This window comes from Syngnathus typhle, linkage group LG11 (genome assembly GCF_033458585.1).
Source record: "Syngnathus typhle isolate RoL2023-S1 ecotype Sweden linkage group LG11, RoL_Styp_1.0, whole genome shotgun sequence".
Taxonomy (NCBI): domain Eukaryota; kingdom Metazoa; phylum Chordata; class Actinopteri; order Syngnathiformes; family Syngnathidae; genus Syngnathus; species Syngnathus typhle.
The window spans coordinates 1300511-1307336 of record NC_083748.1 but is presented as its reverse complement, the minus strand read 5'-3'; positions in this window follow the sequence as shown (position 1 = coordinate 1307336).

Here is a 6826-nt window from a genome sequence, read left to right as displayed (position 1 = left end):
CCGTCGGGTGAGCTCAAAGTCGTCACACGTCAAATCGTCCAGAGTCTTGATGTTCGATACTAGTTCTGTCTTGTCTGACCATATTACTGAAATGGGCCTTCTCCATCGCACTGTTTTGTTGTCGATGGTGCCCCTGAGTAATCCTAAATCCATATTTAGTCCAAAATTAGTCCTGATCAATCGTGCTTTTTCAAATCTGGAGTATCTTTATATTTTTCAGGTGAGAGGAAAGATATCCTCTGCTGTGATCACATTACCCCAACTTTGAATCATGTCAACCATTCACAATACACAAACACCACACCACAAGCACAGACTTGACATTCATACACCATTACAAACAAAATGTCATCCCACAACACACACATAAACCCCCATACAATATTAAATCGTAAAAGAAACCCTCCCTACGCAAAATTTTCTCCTCAATTAAAATGTCCCTTTTTTATTTTAAATCCAAAGTTGATATCTAATTGTCTGGTCTCCTGTCCTCTCATCGTTTGACAATATGCATAATGCTGGAACATGATTTAACTCCCCATTTACCGTTTTTTCCGTGTATAGTGCGCAAAATTTAACGAATTTATTGTCCTAAAATCTGGGGTGCGCATTATACATGGGTACAAAAAATTTTTAATTGTTTTTTTTTTTTAAATTTTTTTTTTTTTTTTTTTTTTAGAAAACAAAGCCAACAACAGGACTGACCGACAAAGTCGTGGAACAAAAAGACAGGGTGACATTACCAAAGACAGGAACAGAAAGCAAACAGACATGACAGTAACACATGCAATGATCCGACGGTGAGCGAGGGGCAGACAGGACTTAAATACAAAACACGTTACATCGATTGAGGTGACACAGGAAGAGAGGGGCGACGCGAACAGAAACTATGGCAACCTAGACACATAGCAAAACTGGGGACGAGACGTGACAAATGTCCCTCGAAATGAAACTTGAAATCACCAAGTTTTGGTTTCCAAGGGTGTTTTTATTCCTCTTCAACGTCTCTCCCATACAGAGCCGCCTTTTTCACGTCCGCACGCCTCTTTCCCGTGCGCGCACGGAGCTCGGTGGTGCGTTTATGGGCAGTCGGAGAAATCAACGCCAACAAAAAAAATTACATCCAGCCTAGTTAAGACCATACCAAAGACTATAAAAATGGGACCCATTGCCTCCCTGCGTGTGTGACGATCATTGGGACTTAAAAAAAAAAAAAATGTTTTTAAATAAAAATAAATGGGTGCGTATTATACATGGGTACAGGCTTTTTTCCAGCATCAGCATGCCATTTTTAGGGTGCGTATTATACATGGGGGCGCACTATACACGGAAAAGAACGGTAATTTGCTCACATCTCAAACTTAGACTATTTGACACTTTGTGTTGAGCTGTAACTTCAATATTTCCACCTTCCCATGTTTCTTCCACTAAACAGTTCCATTTTGCTTTCAGTTTAAATTCATCCCTCCAAATAACTACCTCTGGCAAAGAACCAACAATTTATAGAGCACTCCCTTTTACTGTTACCTTGTTCCTTCATTCATCTTCTCACAAGCATAACTGACCCTCCTAAAAACTATCCATCCATCCATCCATCCATTTTCTGTACCGCTTAGTCCCCACGGGGGTCGCGGGCGTGCTGGAGCCTATCCCAGCCGTCATCGGGCAGTAGGCGGGGGACACCCTGAACCGGTTGCCAGCCAATCGCAGGGCACACAGAGACAAAAAACCATTTGCACTCACACCTAGGGACAATTTGGAGTCTTCAATCGGCCTACCAAGCATGTTTTTGGGATGTGGGAGGAAACCGGAGTGCCCGGAGAAAACCCACGCGGGCCCGGGGAGAACATGCAAACTCCACACAGGGAGGGCCGGAGGTGGAATCGAACCCGCACCCTCCTAACTGTGAGGTCGACGTGCACCACCCAGTGCGCCACCGAGCCGCATTCCTAAAAACTAATGATACCAAAAATAATGTTTAAAAACAATATACACAGCTTCCTCCTGCCACTTACGCTATCACCTTGAAGATTATTGTTCTTATTTTTGTTGATGCCAATTCTCAGAATTAAAAAAAATGCTTACTCTTGATAATGGAGTCACGCTATATAACAAATTTTGAAAACCTTCTTCCACGTTCCCCCTTTGTACCTATCAAAACCAATTAGGAATATTTTTGTTGTCATGATCATCATTGTGGCCCTCACACTTATTGTTCCTGTACTTTAAATTGTCAATTTGTGTACATTTGAGACTTGCTTGAGGCCTATATAAATAAACTTGACTTGCCTTGACTTTATTATTATTCAACTTCTTCTGCCTTATTTTTTTTTAAATTTATTTATTCTTTTTTTTTTTTAGCTTAACTACTTCTACGAATTCATCTGATTCACTTCATTCCACTTTTAACACATTCCAAATATTCATGCCAAATATTCTAAATATTTACGGTTTTCGAGAAATTTACAAATTTCAAGCCAATATTTCACCATTCATTCTTCATGGCACATTCAATATTTCTCATTTTCTTCCACATAATTCCTCCAATTAACCTTCTTTCACTTTCCAATTCACCTTCTTTCACTTTCCAATTCACCTTCTTTCACTTTCTACATTGCGGTAAAAGTTTGCAAAATTTCCTTTTTCCCTTCTAATTTCTAATTAACCTTTTTCACTGACTCAACCCATTTCAATTTTTTAACTGTTGATCTTATGCCTACCTATTCCAAAACTCCCACTTGTGAAAAATTTCAAATTTTCAACTTTAAAATTCACGCCCAATTTTACAAAATTCTTTCTATATTTTCATCTATTTTCTGACCAATTCAACACATTCCAAATTTAAACATAATCTTGTTAGCATTCCACGAATTTTATTCAGCCTCTTCACCTTCACACACAATTTCTCCAGAAATAACAAATTTTAGTTATTATTGTTAATCCTCCGTGACCCTCATAAGGACAAGCCGCACCAGTAATGGATGGATGGATGGATTCAAATCCTAACCCTAAATGCCTATCATAAAGTGCCATTTAAATCAATTGTCGCAAGGGTCATGTCACTGTATTTGTTATTTAAAGCCCTACTGTATCCTTTTTTTAATTAAGTAGTGCCCTGTATTACTATTTTGCTGACTATCCAAAATTCCAACTTTCTTATGGCCCCTCACCCCTTCAAGCTCAAATACGCATCCTATAAATCAGTCGCAGTTGATGTGTAATTAAATTCTGTCGTTTTGATAAAGGTCAATTAAGTTTAGCAATTCAGCCTTCTGTTTCATTTTTTGATAAAACAGTCTACTTATCTAGACACTGTCATCACCTACTAAATTAATGGCCTGCAAATACAATGTTGTTGCTGTGGTCCCTCAAAACATGTGACTAGAATTTGGATAATTGTTAACCCCCATGAGCAATTATCTCCTCACTATTTACGAGTTAGTCCCTCTCTCTCTCACTCCCTCTTTCTATCTGTCTTGGGCCGAATGTGTAGCGTCCTGCCATAAATCACTGCTGCCACGGCCCAACTGTTTTCCTAAAACCCACAAATATACATACATTAGTATTCGAATGATTATTTCAAGCATGCCCCTCTCTCGCCTATTTGCAAACTGTTAAACATTAGTGCCAGTGATGTTTCAGTTTCAATCATGCACGTTCGCTGTTGGCCATGCACACACACACACCGAGCGCGCACACAACCGCACATACACACACGCATCTGCACGCACGCACGCCAATAAACAAAGTGCGCACACAGAGGTCAGATCGGGGATCTCACAAGCACCCCAACTATTTGAATGTGATCGTCACGGCACCCTTGTCCGCCACGACGAAGCAAAACAGAGGAGTCCGCCCTCCCATTGCGGAATTTAACTAACTTGTAAGTTAGGGGGCTCCACACCGCCCCAGCGGAATTTAACTGTTTCTAATTGCCTTAACTTCTTGCACACCTTATTTGATCTGAACGACAGTGTCCACTTAAATTTCTTCTTTCAATTTGCAGAATTTCGACATATAGTAACAGGTATTCTGCTTACCTTATCATTGATGAGCTCAGGGTTGAGGAGACGTCGTAGCAGCTCAACGCTGTGCGCTTATTCCTTATTCCCAAACGGTACGCCGACCGGGAGACAGCTGTCCCAGACAAACTGTCCGGTGACTTGGATACAGACCACGAGTTAGTCAATTACCCTTCTCTTGACCTCACGTACGGGGTCACCAAGAAGTTGTTAGGCTACGGATTTTAGTTATTGATCTGACTCCAAATTGCGATCAACACTTAACACAAGAATTGTTTTGTCCAAATCCACACACTGTCGCAGCTAACAATTTTGCGAGTTCGTTCTGTCAAAGAGAAGACCAGTAGATCAATTAGGCCGAATTTACCAATTGTTTAATCCTGACAAAGCAAGCTAATACAGGCGCCTGGGTCTCGGGTCCTTAACACAAAAACTAGTGTGCCTTCTGTGACCATCAAAAGACAACACATTCTTCCGGGTTGCCCAGTTTTGAAGAAACACAATATGAATATTCAAGCATGCAAAATATTGTGTGGTGATTGGTTGATGGTCGTCTCCTCCTCATTTGGGTTTTTCCGCTCAGCGCTGGTGTCTGGTCTCAGTTGTGGGCGGTTGGGTCTGGACCACAATGACGAATTGTTATTCGCGTTCCTCACCGGCCTTGAGATGTCCTCCCTGTCTGGACATCCTGTTCCACAATACTTTGTAGAAAACAAATTCATATAGCCTCCACATTCCTTTCCACTTAATATGCGACCACACTCCTACTAGAAATTATATTGATATGATTATGTGTCTAACGCAGCCTTAATCAAATGTGTTTGCAAACTGCCGAAAGTACATTTCCCTTTAGCCCCCATAATGCTTCTCCTTGGGTGAGACATCATCACAAAAAAAATTTTTAAAAAAAATTTAAAAAATTGGGTGCGTATTACAGGGTACAGGCTTTTTTCCAGCATCAACATGCCATTGTTAGGGTGCGTATTATACGTGGGGGCGCACTATACACGGAAAAAAACGGTATTCTAACACTTTGCTTTTTGGCTCAGCTCTCTCTTTACCACGACGGACCGGTACAGAGTCCGCATTACTGCCGACGCTGCACCGATCCGCCTGTCGATCTCGCGCTCCATCCTCCCCTCACTCGTGAACAAGACCCCAAGATACTTAAACTCCTCCACATGGGGCAGAATCTCATCCCCGATCCATCCGATACAGGGACCGAACCGCCCTTATCAGTTGGCTCGGTACCCCGTACTCCCAAAGCACCCCCCACAGAACCTCCCGAGGGACACGGTCGAACGCCTTCTCCAAGTCCACAAAACACATGTGGACTGGTTGGGCGAACTCCCATGCACCCTCGAGGATCCTGCTGAGGGTGAAGAGCTGGTCCACTGTTCCACGGCCAGGACGAAAGCCACACTGTTCCTCCTGAATCCGAGGTTCGACCTCCTGACAGACCCTCCTCTCCAGCACCCCTGAATAGACCTTACCAGGGAGGCTGAGGAGTGTAATTCCCCTGTAATTCTTCTTAAAGAGGGGAACCACCACCCCAGTCTCCCAATCCAGAGGCACTGTCCCCGATGTCCACGCGACGTTGTAGAGACGTGTCAGCCATGACAGCCCCACAATATCCAGAGCCCTTAAGAAATCCGGGCGGATCTCATCCACCCCCGGGGCCTTGCCACCGAGGAGCTTTTTAACTACCTCAGTGACTTCGACCCCAGAGATTGGAGAGTCCGCCTCAGAGTCTTCAAAGTATTCTCCCCACCGACACACGACGTCCCGAGTCGAGGTCAGCAGCACGCCATCTCCACTGTAAACAGTGTTGACGTTGCACTGCTTCCCCCTCCTGAGACGCCAGATGGTGGACCAGAATTTCCTCGAAGCCGTCCGGAAGTCATTCTCCATGGCCTCGCCAAACCCCTCCCACGTCCGGGTTTTTGCCTCAGCAACCGCCGAAGCCGTGTTCCGCTTGGCCATCCGGTACCTGTCAGCTGCAAAACGGCCCGATAGGACTCCTTCTTCAGCTTGACCACCAGCGGGTTCGGGGATTGCCGCCACGACAGGCACCAATGACCTTACGGCCACAGCTCCGGTCGGCCGCCTCAACAATGGAGGCGCGGAACAAGGTCCTTTCGGACTCAATGTCCACTCGGACTCAATGTCCCCCGCCTCCCCCGGAGCATTGAAGTCACCCAGTAGAACAATGGAGTCTCCAGAAGGAGCGCTCTCCAGCACTTCCTCCAGGGACTCCAAGAAGGGTGGGTACTCTGAGCTGCCGTTTGGTGCATAGACACAAACAACAGTCAGGACCCGTCCACCCACCCGAAGGCGGAGGGAGGCTACCCTCTCGTTCACCGGGGTGAACCCCAATGTGCAGGCGCCCAGCCGGGGGGCAATAAGTATACCCACACCTGCTCGACGCCTCTCACTGTGGGCAACTCCAGAGTGGAAGAGAGTCCAGCCCCTCTCGAGAGGGCTTGAACCGGAACCCAAACTGTGCGTGGAGGCAAGTCCAACTATATCTAGTCGGAACTTTTCTGCCTCGCACACCAGCTCGGGCTCCTTTCCAGCCAGAGAGGTGACATTCCATGTCCCAAGAGCCAGCTTCTGCTTTTTTTGTGTTGTCTGTGTGTTGTAAGTAGGGGTGTAACGATACATCGATACACATCGATTAATCGATATAATGCTCTACGATTTATTGGCATCGATGCTAAACGTAAACATCGATTTATATCGCCGTGTTTGACCTCGGACATTAGACGCGACTTTATTTTGAAATCCAGTTCATTGTTGCTTGC